At 35.5% G+C, this 20,190-nt stretch overlaps 1 long non-coding RNA gene across 1 annotated transcript; it reads right to left on the bottom strand.

The window, feature by feature from the left end:
• Positions 1 to 2,385: 2,385 nt before the first annotated feature.
• On the bottom strand, positions 2,386 to 19,867 carry LOC122177890. The gene is made up of 3 exons (XR_006178190.1): positions 19,829 to 19,867; positions 13,525 to 13,611; positions 2,386 to 2,964 (listed from the first exon to the last, which is right to left on the bottom strand). It is a non-coding gene; the product is annotated as an uncharacterized LOC122177890 (long non-coding RNA).
• Positions 19,868 to 20,190: the final 323 nt, after the last annotated feature.

Below are 20,190 nucleotides of genomic sequence, written 5' to 3'. Positions count from 1 at the left end.
AGGTTTTGTGTTTTCATGGAAATAAAAGACTGATTCGGACCACAGTATGCTATTTTAATGACTTCTCTTTCTGGAATGATTTCAGTTTTCAGACTAAAAATGTAATACTTCTTTGCTGTAACATGCTTTTCCCAGGAGAGAAAAAAAAAAAGACACTTTTTACATTTGCTAGACTCTAAAAAGTCACATTTGCCATATCACAATCTTAGAATATGAATATTTCTGTGCAAAGGACTACCCCAAAGCCTATGTATAACTTAATAAGGATAATGGACTTCAAAAAGCCCCAAGCCTCAACATATTCAGAATTCTTGAGAAGAATATCTAAAAGATGAATAAATGCAAAATAATTGGTGGTGATTGGAAAACACAGTACCAAATGAATAGCTACTCCAACATGGATGAAAAGTATAAAACAGTAAGAGACCAGATGGACTGTACAAAAGGTGCTAAATAACCTGAAAGATCATAAGCAGCAAAAGAAGAATAGGGACATAATTTAACATCAGATTAAAGAATTGGCACAAACACAGAATGAAATCAGCAAGGCAAACACACAAAACCAATTTTAATTGTCAAGGAATATAAAACAAAAAGAAAACATTTGACACACGCTCAAAGACACTAGCAGAAGTAAATAAAAGTATACTACTTAAATAGTAAGGAAAAATAAGCTGATGATTCTCCTATCACTTTTCACAAATGTTTGGGAACGTTTTTATTCATCTAAATATCATTCAACCTATTCCATTATTTCTAGAGAATTAATTGTGATCTTGAACAGAATAATGGAGAATAAAAAACATATTTTACCTTCTCTTCTGCTAAAAGGGACAAAACAAAAAAAAAAGATGGATAAAGAATGGATTAAAAAAAAAAAAAATCAAATCAAAGAATTTCAAAGCAAAACAGATGAGCTTATAAAATTGTTACATTATCAGGGCATTAAAGGTGGTTTGCAACAGATGTCCACTCTGGAATCTGTTGGCTTTGGATAATGGGATAACCATATGAGAAAATAGAAAATGCATACCGCGAAATTGACACACAACAGTGTAGACAAGACTGCAAATATTTTGATGAAAAGGTTCAGAATGACCTTGACAAACTGGAAACTGAACAACAAGCAATATGAAAATCCAAGTGGAAGTCATGGATTTCAGAAGGGAAAATAAAATAGGCAAAGAAAATTATTGGCTAAGCAGAAACTTGTCAGAAAAAGGACCTAGGAGAATTGTGGATTATAAGTACAAGCTGCAAAATGCCAAAGCTATTGTGTTACGTACTATCAAGAACAACATGTTTAAGAAGAACAAGAGAACTACTTCTGTCAATTCTGTGCTAATGAAGACTCTGAAAATGTATAGCATAATGGTTTAAATGCCAAAAGAGAGAGGCACTCAGCTTATAAGAAAACACTGAATAAGTGTGCTTTATTTAGTAAAAAGAAAACTTACAAAGGAAGAAACAAATATGGAGTTAAGAAGGAACAGTCTTCTATTTAAAAATGTTTTTAAGGCCTATGTTTAATTGTGCACAGGACAAACATAGAAGCTTAATTTTTAGAAAGTAATTTATGTCAGATGTAAGGGAAAATGTCTAGTTTTCAAACCCATATAAAGTTTCTTTTGAGATACCCTTTGCCAGGGGTGCCCAGCACAAATAATCTGTCCTGTGAAGGTATTTCCAATTTCTTTTAAATGTATTTTTTCTTAATTTCTTCACTTTAAACATTAACAACATTAATCTACCATTCATGATGGTCATTTTTCTCAGACCATGCAGCCAAAAAATAAGCTACATATAGAAGTGCTTACGAAACCCTCCAGTACAATTTATAGTGTATCTTATCAGAGACTACTGATGGTATACAGTATCTGATAATCTGTTAATATCTTCCTTCAATCTCCATGAAATCAAGCTATTTTCAAGACTGAAACATAACAATACAGAATTTTAAGCTGAAATTGATATATCTATGGAAAAGCAATTATTGAAAAAAAGTGTTCAGACTCAAATATTATTTAGTTGATTTTGAATTTGATTTCTCTTCAGAAAGGTGGTCTATACTGTCAATAACATTGAAAGTAATTGCTATGCAGTTAAGCATTTCAAGAAATCCATAATTTATTCTGCCTGTGGATTAACTGACAGACCTATGCAGGAAACTATTTGAAAAACATGCATTGAAATTGCTTAGATTTTAGAACATTTTCTAATACTATATCTGAAAACATTCAGATATGTCAACATGGGGCAGTTTCCAAGTGTTGAAAATAATTTACATTAGAAGCGGAAAAAATGTTTTAAAAGCTTTTTAATTTTCATTCATGGACAAGCCATTAATTTTTTTTTTCATTTGCAAAGTCAAATGCAGTCCCCCCCAAAAAAAAAAAAAAAAAAAAAAAGAGCAGTTCCTTGAGAATGAAAAATAATTTCAGTCGTTGCAAGAGAGTAACAGTACATGCATTAATGTGCAACATTGGTAGGATGCAACACATGCTTTTCTGGCAGTTTCCCACTATTCCATATGTTGTTCTCATTTCGCACAATTTATACATCTCTATATAATTTTCTCACCTGTGCATTCAGGCTGTATTTGTCTGTCTCTCAAACATGACTTGGAAGTGGGAAGCACTCTGGAAATTGCTAAAACAGGATTTTAGCCTGCTGCTCTACAGAAGTCTCTGAGAATGCCCCATTCTGGAGTTGCAAACTAGGCCATTCAGACGCTATTCCACTAGGAAAGCAAGAGTCAGTCTTCTGTTATTCTTCATTTACAAGATCAATCTTCAGTCATTCATGTGATCACTAATTTTCTCTCTCTTCTTTAATAACTTCTGACTCGGGCTTTTGTTATAAGAAGTGTTGCCCCTGAGGGCACGTTTTCAGGTAACGATTTCAAACTTTCCAGTCTATCCAAGTTTGTCTTCATTGCCTTCCCAGGCCTAAGAATTGTTATTTCTGAGGATAAAAAGTAGATCTCAGTAGGATACCTACACTAAGATGTATATTTTTGATATATGTTACGGGACAAAATCTCCACAATTATCTAATTAAAAGCATGAGTTTCCAAAATACTGTTTTCGGATGAAAATTCTGTTCGACATGTCATTTTGTTTTAAATTGTTCACATCATCATATTCCAATGCAACAAGACATAAAAGGAAAATGAAACATCATAAAGGAAAATATAAGTAAAGAATTCAAATAACAAGTCAAAGAATTTGTGTTTTTTTTTTTGTTGTTGTTGTTGAACTTAGCACAGTTCAGAAGATCAAGATTCTATTAATCTTAATTAGTTCTTTCAACAAATACAGCAGAATGAGAACAAGTTAATCTCTCTTTCTTTTTAGCAATGTTGAGATTTGAAAAACATGCACCTTCGCTAAAATGCCTGGGTAAGATGTATTATGAAAATACAAATATGTATATATAACATTAATTTACTCATTTGAATGAGCAACAAGATACTTATTATAATAAAGTGAGCATTTTTTAAGATTCTTGTATGTTAAGCATGGATACAAAGTCCTTTCCTACTTAAATATATATGCTAATCCTACGGAAAATTCTCAGCCAAAGCCAAATCTTCCCAGTGTTTAAAATTCTATATACACCAAAAATTAAACAAACATCTAATCCACAATATTTTGAAATGGAAAAGAGATTGATATAGCCATAAAACAGAAGACAAGAATGCCAATTTTTATATCTTCTAAGGTATGAGGAATGATCGAGTTCTTATAATTTTCTTTTAGGTATAACCTTCCCTTCCCAACAGCAATATCTTCCTTCAGAAGTTACATTTTTATTGAGTTCAGTGGACATATGACTGATGTCAGCCAATAAGTAATTTGTCCTACATAAACTGTGGTTTGGTCTCTGTAGCATAGTTACCTGTCTCTTCTATCTGATGAAATCCTGAAGGAAAAGAACTCAACATGAGGAAGAATTAACAAAATACACTTATTAATAAAGAATATTCTATGACCTACGAAGTGGCAGGATATTTCCATTGACTAATAAAGAATTTTCTTACCAAGTTCCACTAAAATCTTAATTCTGATATTCTAACTAAATGTGAAAAATCCATTTATCAACTAAACATAGATTTTGATAAAAGTAACAATTTCAGTGTAGGGAAAATTCTATTCTTCTCTAACAATCTACTTCCTATAATATTTTATGTATTTAGAAGGTATCAAACCATCCTCAAGAAAGAATTACCAATTATTAGTTAGCATACAATCTTGTCAATCAACAGTTTTTCCTGAATTTTCTGCTGGATTCCTTCCAAAAAATAGAAGGCACCTAATATTCAGCACTTATGTAATTGAACTTTGCTTTTAAGATGACGCAGTAAGGAATCTTTAATTTAGTTAAGTGACAGTAGCTCATTTTTTTTGTTATTGGACTTCACAAAGAGAGATCCTGTATACCAGGTTTCAGGAGGCTGTGCTGTTCCACACAGTTTTTCGAGCTAAATTTCCATATAACCTGAACTAAAAAACAAACTGAACAAACAACCAAAAAACAACCATCCAAAATGTTAGCATGTTAGCTAATGTGATACTTGAAAGGAAATTAAACTAAGCACATTTAATAATGAATTCTTTTTTCCTTACTGAATACTTAGGAACTAAGCTGCATCCTCCCAAAGTCTAATCTTAAGGATGTTTGATAGAAAAACTGCTGCCATACTTCTCAGCACATTTTCATCTTTTTCCTGACTAGTCCTTGAAATACTGTACACAGTTTTAACTGGAAAATCCTACTGAATAAAAGACATGTTCTCTGGCTATGCATTAAGCATCTAATTCTTACCCTCCCTCCAAAAAAACCATCAAAAAAGCTCTGGAAAACTCTGTGCAACATACAGTATTATCTGCACCATTTGATACACACTGGTGGTCAGCCACAGAATCACACAAGCCAGAAAAGACCTTTAGAGATCATGTAGCTCATTGTCCCACTCAATTATATTCCAATTAGATCATGTCTCTGCCCAGCTGAGCTTTGACTGCTTTGATGAAGATGCCTTAAGCAACTAGGGCAACCTATGCCCATGTTTGACCAGCTTTTCAGTGAATTATTTTTCTTGTATGGACTTGGAATACCTTGCGCCCCAGGCTGTGCCTGTTGCTGCTCACCTTCTGCTGTGGCTGCTGGGGAAAGCCTGACCCCATCTTCTCTACCTTTCCATTACGTAGCTGTTGATATAATAAGATCTCCCCTTAGCCTTCTCTCCTCATGTAATATAATTTAATAAAAGTTTGTATCATCTTCAGTCTTCACTACTCTTCTTACATCTACCAGACTCTGCTACCTTTACTCATACTGAATATTTTCACTTGTTTGGCAGTGATGTCACTGAAAGTAAAGGCATGATTTAGAGCACGACTGTCCTGCAACACTAGTGGTGCTTAATTTGAGGGAATGTCACACCATTCATCTTGGTAAAACAGTAAAATGTTTTGTTTATTTTGAATATAAAAGGTCTCATACATCTGTGCAGTAAAATGAATTCAATCTACTTCAGGTGAGATAACAAGAAAACACAAGGAACAGAATTCAGGGATCTCCTGCATTCCTTGCTTTGCATTGAAGAACCTCTGATTAAAGTTAAATTGGCAATGTTCTTGAAGATGAACTCTGTTCTTATTTAACTTAGTGGAAATTCAATAAGTTTCGCCAGCAAAAATTTTTGGACAGAATTTTTCAAAGATATAAGGCTTTGATTCTAAAAAAAAAAAAAAAAAGTCTTTTACCAAAAGCATCAAATTAATAAGTGTTCTTAAGTCTATTTCTCTGGCACCATGAGAGAAGAGAGCAAATATGCTAGGATGCCAGAAGGCAGAGAGTGTGGCAGACAGCAAGGGGAATGAGGGAGACATTGAGAGCAGCAGCTCTGCCAGACATGGCTGTGCCAGAGGAGGAACAGCTTTGCTATCCCAGAACAGCAACAAATACCATGGGCGCAATATTCCTGCAAGTGAGTGTCTCCCTCTCATCCAGTCCCACGTTATTTCTTCCTGCTCTCTCCTTCACCAACAGGAAAAAATAAATAAATAAATAAAGTGTAATCCTTTCCCAACAGTGAAGGAGATGTAGTGTCTGCTTTCTGGCAGGGAAAGATGTGTGAAAAGCAGAGATATTGTACCCTTGGGTAAAGGAAATAGTAAGTAGCAACATAAGTATATTCTTTAATATTATTCAGTGCTGCCTCTAGATTAATTAAAATGTTTGTTTTATTTGAAGCCACCACTAGCGGTGGTTTGGGGTTTTTTTTGGTGGACTTTTTTTTCATTACTAAGAAAATGATACACCGAAGCATACAGTGATCTTCCTGCCTCTCCTTTCTCTAGTCTGTAAATCTTTCTCTAGGTTACTAGTTCTTAGTGGAAATTTTTATCCTGCTTTTAGATTCCAGTTTGTGCAGGGCTGAAACACAATTTAGCACTGACAGGTAAAACAAAAGATGATTGATGTACTGTCCTCCTGAATAAAAAGGAATCTGGCTTTCCCGAGGTAGTACACTTGTAAAATAACGGCAGTGATATTTCTTCCAGCATACTTGCCTTCAAGGTGAACTAGATTATGTAGACAGGCATATTCCTAAGTAACCATTGCTCCTACCCCTTCCCTCAGCACAAGGAGGAAGTTCTATGCTGATACCCTTCTAGCCACAGGTGTAAGAAATACACACCCAACACATCTGCTAATAGACAAGTAAAAGGATAAGGGCCTCAGCACTCCAGCTGATAAGCATTTATCTATTTATGCAGAGTAATTAGCATTCCAAACAGCAAAGGCTGTTATCCATGCCAGAGTATTTCCCTTCTCTAAGTGAGTGAGATAGAAACATAACCTGTAATTTTAACTAATGGGGGATTTTAATGGCATGAAGGCATGGGTGAGCTAATTTGTTTATAAAACTAAGCTCACTTCCTCTTCATTGCTAACACAGCAATCTGTTACTCTTTTTCCTTGGGACTGGAACGCATGCCCTGTATTCCACGCATCATTATGAGTTACAATACCTCCCGTGTAAAGGTTTAGTCTTACAGCATGTGAATCTATAAATTAACATAAATTGCCACATGGAAAGTCACTAAAGCAGTTGTTCTGCTTAGTTAAGATTGATAATTGGACTCTGAGCTATTCAAAAATTCATGGGATGAAGTATATTGAGCTACATACCAAACACTGTAAATAGACTGAAAATTTGAAATTTGACTTTTACATGCTAACTACTTATCAAATTTTTTAATTAGACTGTCATCTTACTTAAAAATGCCCATTAATGTGCTGAAAGAAGAATTAAGCCTCATCAGCCTTTCCAGAAACCACATTTTTGCAATAAGACAAAGAAAACAAATGAATATAGTGTTTACAAGTTATTTCCAGTCTTGAAAAATAAACACTGCTAACTTCATCAGCTATGTTTTTTCCATTCACAGAAGGGTCATCTGTTCACATAGGAAAAATATAATACTGGCATATGGGAAATCATATTTCCGAAAAAATAATAATAATTGTCCATACAAAAGCATCTGTTTTGGGAAAGAAAAAGATCTTTGAAGACCGATATCCTGTTTTTCTATAGCACTGCATTGAAGTATTTCACAGAGTTCTCTCAGGGGGAAGAATATCATTTTTATTCATTCATATCACAGTCTTCTAGTCTTATCTTAAGCTCAGGATCAATCAGGATCACACAGAGAACAGAGGTGCATAAAATGGGAATGCTTTCAATATAACATTTTCAGGTGGTTAGTCAGGATATAATCTCCTTGCTGCTTACAAAAATTGCTGCTACATTAGCCTATCCCTGCTTCCTTAGACATTCCATGCACAAATATCTTTTGATCTCTGCTCTTCTTTCTTTACTGCTTGGGAAAAAAAAAAAAAAATGAGGATCTTCTCTTTTCTCTTTTTTTTTTTTTTTTTTTTTTTTTTTTTTTTTTTTTTTGGTACCCAAAAACTCATTGAGTAAAGTGTATAGGCACTTCTGAGTGTCACCTCTCTTAGGGACCTGGCAAGCAGAAAAGGTTAATTTAAGGGCACATAGATCTGGACTGAAAAAAGTGATGTGATAAATGAACAAAGCATAATAATTTGCTGGATTCAAAGATGGACAAATTTTGTAATGAATAATGGCTGCATTAATTTTTTCAAGAATTTGAAATTGCAGTGTTGAACAACCATAGATAATGATCTACAAGTGGGAAGAGACAGAAGAAACTCAAACACAAAATACTGGCAATATTGCTGTTCAGAGACAAGAGACTTCAGAAAGTAACTAACACAAAGAAAGAGATCCAAATCTACTTTTCTTCTATTTTAATCTGATCATTTGAGTTTCTATCAAGCATTTTAAGCTATACATTTTGAAATTATCAACATTGAGTGTTCAGACTTGTCTCAGATCAGCTGTCTAGGAATGGCTTTCAGACATCTTGTTGGCATTCTCCTCATACTTTGCAGGACAGAGAAAAAGGCACCAGCCAGAGGAGAAGGCTCATGAACATGAGCGGAAAGTTAAACAATATCACAGAAACTGTTGGGATCCATTTCTGATTTTTTTTCTTAAATATATTTTGGAACTGATAGTTGCAAAGAAACTAATGAAAAGATGAAGAAATTAAGTGTTCACATATTTCCTCTCTTTTGTGCAATGAGGCATGGAAGTAGTTATGAGAACGGCATTCATCAGCAACTCAGGATTTGAGGAAAGAAAGCAGAACATATGGTTATTTTTCTTTGTTTGCTTTACTTTATCACTACATGCCTGTTTGAGTAATAACGTGGCAGGACATAATGATACAATGTTTAGTGATGCTCTGCAGCTGTATGATTGCTCTGCTTTCATAAGCAGAATAAAAGGTTTTACTAGGTTTCACAGTACTTGGAGCAGAAAAAAAAAAATAGATACATAAGCAGAACTGCCAGTTATTGTCCTCACTCTTCTACTCTGTGACTTGGGAATCAGGGAGAGGTAGTAAAGGAAATTCATATTTCCTCCTGTCTTTCACACAAGCACAATCTTATAATTCTATAGCACCAGAATACTTTTTAGAGTGCAACTGTAACTCTGAGTGAGCTATTTGCTTCCAAATGTCTTCTTGGGACTTAACCGCCTCAGCCCAGGATCCTCCTCACAGTATCTTTCAAAAAGATGAGTCTGCCTTGAAAATAGGGTTGACTACTGGGAATAACATATTGAGGAAGAGGGGCTGCTGTAGTTTTAGTCACTTAGTTTTGAAATAAAGGTTTGAGTTACAATGCTGAGCCTTCTAAGATTTTTCACTTCAAAATGTGACCCCGTCTGCTCTGGCAATCTACCAGATGCAGAGCTGAAATAGACAGCAATACATTTAAAAATGACAGGTTTAAAGATCCTAAGGGCTGTCAAGAAAACCTCAGATTTCAGCAAGGAGACAAACTGTGCACAGTTGCAATATTACAAAGTGGAAAATCCAGCCAACAAAGCAGACCAGAAATTGCAATTTTTAGAAACAAATTTTGGGAGAAATTAATGAACAACACCCTCTTTATAAAGAAAAAAGGGACAGTAAGACCAATGTAGAGGGAGTATACACAGAGAGAAGCCCCATTATATTGCAAAAGTTTATCAAATTAATTCTCCTCAAAAAAATAATTTAATCATGTTATTCAGCTGTATCATTTCTCATTATTGACATGTAATATGAAGAAATCAAAAATTAAATCTAATGCTTTGGGACACATAATGACATTCTCAAGTATCAATTTTGATCTCTTCCACCAAGCTTCAGCAAAAACCTCTGGGAATACCACCCTTACAAGTATTAACGTAGTAAGCATTCATCACCGTTATTCTTAGTGCTTTGATGTAAAATAAACAATGCTCTTATCTCTGAAGCTGAATTTGCACATTTGCAGATAAATCTGTTGATTCCATGTTGAATCATGGAATGTGCAATGTATTTTTTTAACCATATTTTCTTTCCTGAAAAAAAAAAAAAAGTTTATAAACTGCATTCCCTAAGTTATTTAAATAGGAAAATTGTCTCACAAATACCAAAGTGTCATAGTAGCCTGTTCAAAAAGGAGACCAAGATGACCTTGCCTTGTTTAATCTAACAAAATCTAGTCCTGGAATAAATAGCAGGATACTCCACGATGTACAAGGGAGGAAAGATCTGGAAACAAATTGTTCAAGTTGAAGCAGAAGATCAGAAGGGAAGCATTCACTTTGATGGTAAGTTATTTCAGCACTCAAACTGTGTTGGGCCTTCCAATAGAACTAGCTGGAACTCCCTTGTAACCGATTATAGAGTGCAAATTTAATGACAATGGTGCCTGTGAAAAGACAGAACTGTGAGAGTGAAGAGAACCTTTGCAACTTGTTTTTAAGTATCTACTCTTGTAGTTCCAAGGAATTGCCTCTTGGGAGTGTAATCCAATTTAATTGTCCATTGGAAAGCAAGAGATGGGTTGTTATCACTGGTTACAGGTGACAGGACATGGAGAAACAGACTTTAGTTGCACCAGGGTAAGTTTAGGCTGGATGTCAGGAAAACTTTTTTATAGAAAGCATTGTTAAGCACTGGAATAGGGAGGTGATTGAGTCACCATCCCTGGATGCATTTAAAAAGTGTTTGGATGTGGTGCTCATGGACATGATTTAGCAGAGGGTTGTTAGGGTAGTATGGTTAAGTTGTGGTTGGACTTGGTCTTTTCCAATCTGAGCAATTCTATGATTCTGTGATCTGCTCTCTCAAAAAAGTACTTTTTAATGTGCCTACAGACACTTGATCTTTCTTCTTATTTGCCCATTTCCCTTATCAAAAGATATAAAGTATTGAGAAAATTTGAAGTAGGAGTGTGTGTAGGAGGAAGAGGCAGATGACAACTCAACAATCCTTAAATACCCCAAAATAAAACTCATTTGGGATGAGGGGCAAGACAGATTTTCCAGTAGTTTTCCCATGGAATGCTAAATGTTTCTTAAACTCTTTATCACTTCTTTAATTCCTTACTATTCTTTTTTTCCTATATAAAAAAGTAAAATAAAACACCACCACAAAATCAAATTAATTCCTTCTCCTACTTTGGCATCTCAGTGATCAAAAATTACTGTTTCTTTTTTCCCCTGTATGCACTTTGGATGCACGCACAAAAAAAGTCTTTGTCAACAGCTTCTGTCCCACAGAGAAAAGATATAAATTTGCTTGTGCTATAGAATTAAAAGTTCTAGCAAACATATTTATAGCTATGATGGGTCCCAGGTTGGCAAATCTAAGTTTCAGAGCAAATAACCTTGGGCAAGCTATAGATAAGGTCTCATGGGTTCCATAAGTGTTGTCTGAATTGTTTTTATCTTTCTTTTAGTCATTAGTTATAGAAATGTTCTGGTATTTTATGCAGCTGTTAAAAAGCTTCAGAGGCTAATGCTCCTAAGGATTTTCTCATATTCTTTTAGGATATTCATTAAAATGGTCATACCTTTTTAGAAAAGGAGATCTAGGTGCCCAAAATATATCAATTTCTGCATTCGTTAATCTTACATTTCCATAAAAAAGTGGATAGAATACTAAATCATTAGCCAGTTGGACAGACCTGACACTGCTGGCACATCAACAGCAGTCCCCTGTGCCAAGAGTAAAGAGAAGACTAAATCACATCTGTGTACCTTATGTCATTTTTCATCTAAACTGCAGAAAACATAAAATCAAGAGTAGCTCTAGCAAAGTTCCCATATACCTTCTAGTTAAGAAAAAGAAAAAGGAGTGAGAAAAAGAGAAAGAGGAAAAAAAAAAAAAAATCAAATTGTCATCCTCACAGGAGATAATTTAATTCTCTCCACAGAATAAACCTTAGCTGTGCATGCTAACTGGAAGTCTGAAAAAATTTATATCTTCTGCAAAAATATGTATATATACGTAATTGGGATACTGGCACATGAACTTCTTACACTTCAATGCAACAGAAGAGATGTGTTAACAAGCCTGTAATGAGTTTTGCATACTTCTAGTTTAATTCCAACATTATCATCTGCTCAGAAGGAGAAATGCACTGTCCTAATGAGTATTCATGCAAATAAACAATCGTCCTCTTGGTTATATTTCTTCAGAAAGAGCTTTGGTATTTTTAGACAACACTGAACTGTATAATACATATTTAGACATTGCCTGGTAGACAAATTTGTGAAAAATTAAAAAAGAGAAAGCAAACTTTTCTAGAGACTTCTCAAATGAAAATAAATTCTGAAAAAAGAATTTGAAGTAATATTCACATGCTTTTCATAATTGAGTGAATAGAAACAGCTGTTTCTATCTTGCTTGTTTGCTTGGTTAGTTATGTAAAAGACACTGACATTCTGGAGACCACAGGAATTTAACTGACTTTCCCTAAATTATCACAGTCTCAGAGAACAGCTTAAGCATTTGAAGCATACTGGGAACATTAGGGATCGACTTTGAAAGAGTCATGACTGAAAGCCACAGCGAGAAACTGGTGAAGAGTTTCCTATGTTACCAAAACTTTTACTATCTTCTTGAGACCAAACACAAGATGAACTTATCTCCAAGCACCCAGATTGTAAAAGCCTAGAAAGGAGACAGATCACATTCTTCCTGTGCTTTCGTGCTCTTACTCATTTTCTCAACTGTTCAAAGCATCAAATGTAGTAATTTATGTAACTGGCAGTTTATGACACCCTAAGCTCAGTCTGGTCAAGGACAAGCAGATCTTCCTTCACTCAAGCTCATGGTACAGTCCAGAAATTGGGGCTTGCTGACAGCACTTGTCACAGTAAAAATCTCATCAGATCAAGATAATGAACATATCTGGTAAAGAAGAGACAGCCCATTTATCATTGGATAAATGATTTGAAGAAACAGCCATATAGTCAAAACATCACCCAGTACCAGTTTGCTGACATCGAGTCAGCTTCTGTTGAGCACTTCATAAACTTTTCTTCAAAGACAAAGAGATTTGTATGAACTCGAGCCACCTTAGCATGGCCTTCAGTTACTATTTCTTTACAAGCATCTAGTTCACAGACATTTGAGCTGGTACCAATCATACAGAAGTGACATTCAGTTGAAAGAAAAAGATTCAGATCCTTCAATGTTACATTTGCCTGAAGCAGATATTACTAAATCCAAAGAAAGCAGGAAGGGAATTCTCACCAAATCTCAAGAATGCATCCTAAGGTCACCCAGGAGCAAGTAGTTTTAGAACTAAATAGAGTAACTAAACACAAAAAAAACAAGTGTATTTGTACAAAATCCAAAAGAAACACTTTGGTTTGTGACATTTTCTTCCCAGAGCATAGCTGGAATATGGAGAGAAACAGCAATTTAAGACAAAAATTGGAATGCAGAATAGTTACTGCATTATCTTAAAAGTCATATCCAGAAATTTCTAGCCTTAAAACAGTAGCAGAGAAAAGCATTTTAATACTATTTCAGTGGAGGAATGAGTTTCAAGACTTTCAATAGGAAGTGGTACAAATCTTCAAGCCAAACTCACCTTAGCATCTCCCCATCTTGTTCCATTTTTGACTTCATGACCTTAAAGCCCTCTCCTCCTCTTAGTACTGGTACAATCTGTAGTTTGCTTTAAAAGAGTGGGAATAAAGCTTTATTTTGTCTTTTGTTGTGTCACTCAATTTTTCATAGAAAATACATTGGTAACATGTGAAACATGTATAACATTGGTGAAACCTGTACAGCAGTGTGAGCATAAAGATACTTGTTACAGAATCACAGAATTGTAGGGGTTGGAAGGGATCTCCAGAGATCATCAAGTCCAACCCCCCTGCCAAAGCAGGTTCCCTACACCAATACTACAATAAGACAACGCTTTCTCTATTGAAACTCACTTTTTATATCACTGGTATTACTACCAGACAAGTGCTATTTAGTCAGATGTTATTCAGTCAGTTTTAACCCAAGAAGTATAAAGTCCTAGGGAAAGGCTGTAACTCAGTGTATAATCAACAAATACAGAGTGGTGTGGTTAGGCTGGTATCTACAGATCGTATAGCTAGAAAGATTATAACAATGGAAAGGGATAAAAATAAATTAAAGTGCTCACCCATATCCTGGGCTCACAGGAAAATTCTAAAGGGAGCAAACTCCAGGAAGAGAATCTCCCTCAGTAGCAGTCAGCCCTTAAATGGGGTCTAGGAGAGGTGAAGCTAGGCTTCACCCCTTCCAGTCACACAGGTGAGTTACCTTCACTTGTGCTCCTGAGGCTGACTCAATGCTTACCTCAGATAATCAGAGGTTCAGGCTGTGATACAATTTCCATACATTTGGATGTTGCATTTTTTTCATTCTTTCTTCAACACATGGGAAAAAAAAATCTAACTTTTTTATTATTATTTGTGCATCTAAATTATTTCTTTGTTTCTTAAAAGACTATGGCAGAAGATGAAAATACTTTAAATATGGCTTGATTTTTATCTTCATATTAGGAGGACATCCACAAAAGAAAAAAGCATGTATGTTCTGCATATTTGCTCTGTGTACATACATATTCACAGAGAAATCTAGAACAGCATATGCTTCTAGAGAAGCATAACTCTTGTTAAGTACTTGAATTCTGTATCTGCACCTGTCAAAATGTAAGTTACAGTCAGCATAAACTGCCTTTATCTCACTAGGCATATCATATGCTCAATTCAGCTATTCTTTGATTTTGTTTTGTTGTGCCTTTAATGCATAATACATCCCCTTCCAGTTTCACAATAAGTAGGCAGTATGCAACAGCTCAACCAAATGATTAGCTTTCACAAAAGAAATCATAAATGACACCTATCTTTACATATTCCATTATATTAATAAAAATACACATTAAAAACATTAAACCTCATACATTTCCATTGTAGTGAAATAATTATGTATCCTCCCAGAGAAACTGAGTACTCAGAGGTCTTTGTACCTAAACTGCTTCAATATCTGTATAAATATCTATTGTGTGATTTTAGCAACGTTCTGGATGTAGTCTGTTCTGCCTTCTGTGTAACTGCTAATGCAACACAGTCAACAATATATTTGTTATTGATACACTGATTTAGACTTCAAAAAGCTTTAAAAATGAGTCATTAATTGAATAAGCCGCAATACAAATTTACATTTACTGAGACAGAATATAAGTCTAGATGTCATGCTAACTGGATTTCCAAAAATTCTGGCTGGATAATCCTATCTAAATACCCGCTTAGATAATACACTGATACATACATCACAAATGTGCAGCAAAATGTGAAGTGAGTTGAAGCCCTTGGATGCAACTTACTCCATTTTTATTTTCTTTCCTATGAGGTGTGTGACAGAGCCTATAAAACTAGATAAAGGTATGAAGATGATAAAATAGCTGAACCAGCTGAAATGTTGTTACAGAAGACTACGTGTACAAAAGTCTCATATCAAAACATACTCCCATACAGGTACCTTGACCTTACTAGCCCATCCTTCCCCACCTAAACATTGTTTTCCTGGGAGAAGGGGAGTGCAGGAGTAAGACTTCAACAACGATTTCTTCCACAAAAAGATGTTGCCTGACTTGACAATATGCCACATGTATGCAAGATCCCCATTTTAAAATCATACTGACTCAAATGATGAAGATCATAAGCTTCCCCCAGTGCTGAAGATCTAAAAATGAGGAGGGAATCCTATACAATTTCAGTAGAGCACCTACTTCAAAATCCATTCATTTTATTGTGCTCCTTGTTTACTACACTGCAAAGACTCTCAAGACACCTTTACCCTTCTCCCTCCACCACTCTAAATGCCTGTTAAGCAGATGATGTTACTGGTTTTTTTTGTGTGTTTTTTTTTTTGTTTGTTTCTTTCTTTCTTTTTTTTTTTTTTTAGCCTAATCCACCTGAGGAAGTCTCAACAGCATGTTGCATTATACACCACCTCTAGACTAGAATCACCACAAGATTAGGTGATTAGTGTGAAAACAGAAGTTAATTACATTGAAAAGACAAATAACAAGTTTTCAAATAATTACATGATGCAAGCCACAACAATAGGAGTGTTTTTTTTTTTTAAGCACTGAATTAGCTTTCCAGTGTCTGGATGAAATTATCAGCTGTCTTACTGCAGCTTAAAGCTACAATACAATTCCATGAAAATTTCCCTGAAAGATATTGATGGGAAGAAAAGATCCATCCAAGCTACATTCAATACCTCTGTGTTTAACTACTTTCATAGAAAACCTCTCCGCTACTTGTTTCATTATCTTTGTAGACTAATTTATGAGACCACAATAATTTTGATGCAATTTTTATTCATAGTCATGAACTCTTTCTTATCGAGGCAATGCAAATGATTAGTAGTGTGAAATATCTGATACATTATATGTTTTAATAACCCACGTTATAAAGTATGAAATAAGAACATTCCAGTAAAATCCAATTCTTTAAGCACGTTTTGTTGTTGGCATCATTTTGAGCACAAAGATAACATATTATTCTAGCAAAACATTATTAGACTTTAAAAGAATTTTTTCCAGTTTTGCCAGAACTTCAAAAAAGATTCTGGTGTGTGTTATTTTCTTCACATCTGAATCAATTCTCTTTGAAAAAAGCATGAATTTCAGAAATTTGAATGAGAACAGGACTCAATGAATTTCAGTTTGACAGGAAGCAGGTATGGTACCTAAATACAGCGATTGTTTTTTTTTTTTTGTCTAGAATGTTTTTGTTATGCGACTACCATATTGAACAAAATTACATACATTGTATCCATCCTCAAAATGATGAGAAGCCAAGTTCTCCCTCCCCCTGTAACTGCACATGCTTTGTTCTTCCCATTTAATAGCGTATCATGAAATTTGGATAAATTTATTTTCAAACCAAATAACACTACGCCCGGGGAAAAGCCATTTAATATTAAATGGTCTACACACATCACAAGTGATTGTCTTGACCTTCTACAGCTATGAGATGCTCAAGAGTAAGAGTGAGTCAGTCTGTATTTTCTATCCTCTGAACATCTGAACTAACTACTCAACGAATCAGCTAGGTCTTTTAATGGAATAAGTACAGTAAGATCAAGTGCTAGATTTTGCACTTCTGCCATGAAGACCCCAGCAACACTATGGGATTTGGATAGAATGGCTGGAAAGCTGTGTGGAAGAAATTGATGTACTGGTGTCGGTCAATGCTCAGCTGAACATGAGCCAGCAGGTGGCCAAGAAGGCCAATGGCATCCTGGTTTATATCAGAAACTGTGCAGCCAGCAGGGGTAGGGCGATGATCATTCCCCTGTACTCAGCTTTGATGAGGCCACACTTCAAGCACTGTGTTCAGTTTTGGGCTCCCTACTACAAGAAAGACATCAAGGACCAGGAGCATGCCCAGAGAAGGGCAATGAAACTAGTGAGGAGTCTGGAGCACAGGCCTTATGAGGAAGCTGGGGTTACTTAGTCTGGAGAAGTGGAGGCTCAGGGGACTTTTATGTTCTCTATAACTATATGAAAGGGGATTGTGGTGAGGTGGGGCCACTTCTCCTGCTTAACTAGCAATAGTACTAGACGGAAAAGTCTTAAGCTGTGCCAGGAGAGGTCCAAGTCGGATGTTAGGAAAAATTTCTTACCTGACATCATGGTCAGGCATTGGAACAGTCTTCCTAGGGAGCTGGTGAAGTCACCATCCCTAAAAGTGTTCAAGAACTGTCTACATGTTGTACTGATGCGCAGTTTAGCAGGGAAATATTAGTGATTGGTGGACACTCTGGACTAGGTGATCTTGTAGGCCTTTTCCAACCTTGGTGATTTTATGATTCTATAAATTTCTTACTCAGAAAAAAAATTTCACTGGCACTATTGTTACCTAAGCCTAAGGAAAGACCTAAGTAGCAGTATTAGACATTTGCATTCCCCAGGCAATCATAATTCATTGAAGAAAACAAGTCCACAAACTAATAATGTCATTAAGAGGAGTGACTTACAAAAGCTTTTGGAATCTGCAAAAACATTTATAATCTGTTAACTGTTCTCTGCAAATGTTTGTGAAATTCTAATCTGAATTATCTAATTGATAAGTACAACAGTTTACCCGGTCATGTCATCACCAGCACCTCTTGCAGATAATAGCTCTTACACCTGATGTTTCCAAAAATATCAAGGGAATTTGCACTGACCTGAGCACACACATTTATGTAGAGAAGTACCATGAACCACTGAGCAGAGAACTATCAGATTATCAGAATGTAGCTCACCTATTTTTATGAGTGCTTAAGGCTACAGTTTTCTTAGATGTGAAAGAGAAAACCATTCACTGATGTATCATCTACATATTAACTCCTCTGTAAATGACTCCTTGATTTTAAAATAAAGTTGGAATTAATCTTTGACATATCAGTCTGTGAACAGAAACTCAACTATAGTAAAATATTGCCATGACAGTTCAAAGACAATTACCTCAAGATTTATCTAGAAATTAATATATAATATAAACATCCCAGAATTAAAGAAAAGACTTTTTCCTGATGCCAGAAACTGAGATTCTCAGAAACAATAACTTCATCAAAATTAAGATGCTTAATGCCTTTATCTGCCATCACTCTGTTTGTAAGAGGTGACTCTTGTCTGCAGAGCACATATCCCTGTCTCTCTTCCATCAAATACTTTACAAGGTTTCCTCTTTGTTCACAGGACCAGAAAATATTTCTCCAGTATTCAGACCCAATCTCATGCTACAGCGGGCAACCAAGTCATGTAGCTCTGTTCAGAAATGCATCAAGACTAAAATCAATTATGTTGTTTGCCTCAGTGCTTTAATGCAAAAGTAGTTTCAGCACATAACTCTGTATTATTTAGAAGCTCCAAGATGATGAGCCACAAGAGGCCAGGAAAAACACAAGGGAGTTATCCCTTTGATAGAAGTCATGATAAAAGTAACTAACAATACACTCATATTCCTTCTTTCAAGTACTCATCTGTACTCCTCATAGCACTTCTTGAAAAAGTTGTATTTATCAGATGACAGTAACAAAAATATTCTGAAGTACTGAATGGATATAAGTAGTCATATGATACAAGAATGGAAAAAGCTAGACAAAAATAAGAATCCACAGTGCTACCAGCTTCATGAATATAAACTTCCTTAGTTTATGACTGACACATATCCTCTGAATACAACTGGCGGGACATAACCATTCTTATTGAAAGAGAATACCTCAAAGATCCTTTATACCAGGTACAAGTGCTTATGTACTACTTCAGTTACTTAGGTTAAACAACTGTGTTTTAAGTGTGCTAGTAAACAATAGTTACAGTAATAGAAGAAATTATTCATAAAATATATGTGAGGGGAAAAAAAAAAAAAATAAATCACAGTTTATTCTCAAAGTGATGTTTAACATCAGCATATTACACATCTGAGGCACTATCATGCTTCAAATCCTTTCCTCCAATAACTTCTGGGCCACAGCACACTATCCCACTGGTGCAGAACACTGAAGACCACAAACAGATCCATTGTCAGATTAGGAAATTATCCAACTAAGTAGAAAATAAAGGAAAAAAAGGCCCACTGTTTCCTTCTGTATTTCTATCAGGATCAGTCCCCTAATCCGATTCATACCACAGGAAATTGCATCAGCACAACAGTTGCGTCAAAGGGATGCACAAGCAGAAAACTGAGGAAGCACCACCTTGCATGTCAGCCAGGTACAAAATAAAGACACAGATTCACAGTGTAAGAGCAGTGTATAATCAATGAACATACAGATGTTATAATTAAGAAATATCCAGGAAAGCTAGGCTAAGTAAGATTATTGCAACAGGAAGATAACAAATAAAAAATGCTTACCAATGTTGTAGGCTGGCAATACTCTCCACAATGTGTGATCTCTAGAAAGAGGTCCTTCCCCACTGGCATCAGCTCTTAAATAGGTCTAGGAGAGGAGCAGCCAGGCTCTATCCTTTCCGGTAGCACAGGTGAATTGCCTTCACCTGTGCTCCTGTGGCTGACTTATTGCTTGCATCAGGTGGTCAATCAGAGATTCAGGACATGATTCAGAAGTTCCCATACAAACATTGATCATCACATAAATGAAGTCGTTTCCTAGATTGATGATTTCTTACCTGCTTCAAGTATCTTGTTTCTTAAAGATATTCAAAGCATGCTAGCATCTGCGTCAGATCCGTACGTGATATAAATCCACTGAAGTC

Source organism: Lagopus leucura, unplaced genomic scaffold, assembly GCF_019238085.1.
Source record: "Lagopus leucura isolate 7727_CA_CO unplaced genomic scaffold, USGS_WTPT01 Super-Scaffold_100001, whole genome shotgun sequence".
Taxonomy (NCBI): domain Eukaryota; kingdom Metazoa; phylum Chordata; class Aves; order Galliformes; family Phasianidae; genus Lagopus; species Lagopus leucura.
The sequence above is the reverse complement of the archived record's forward strand: the minus strand, read 5'-3'. Positions and strand labels throughout refer to the sequence as shown.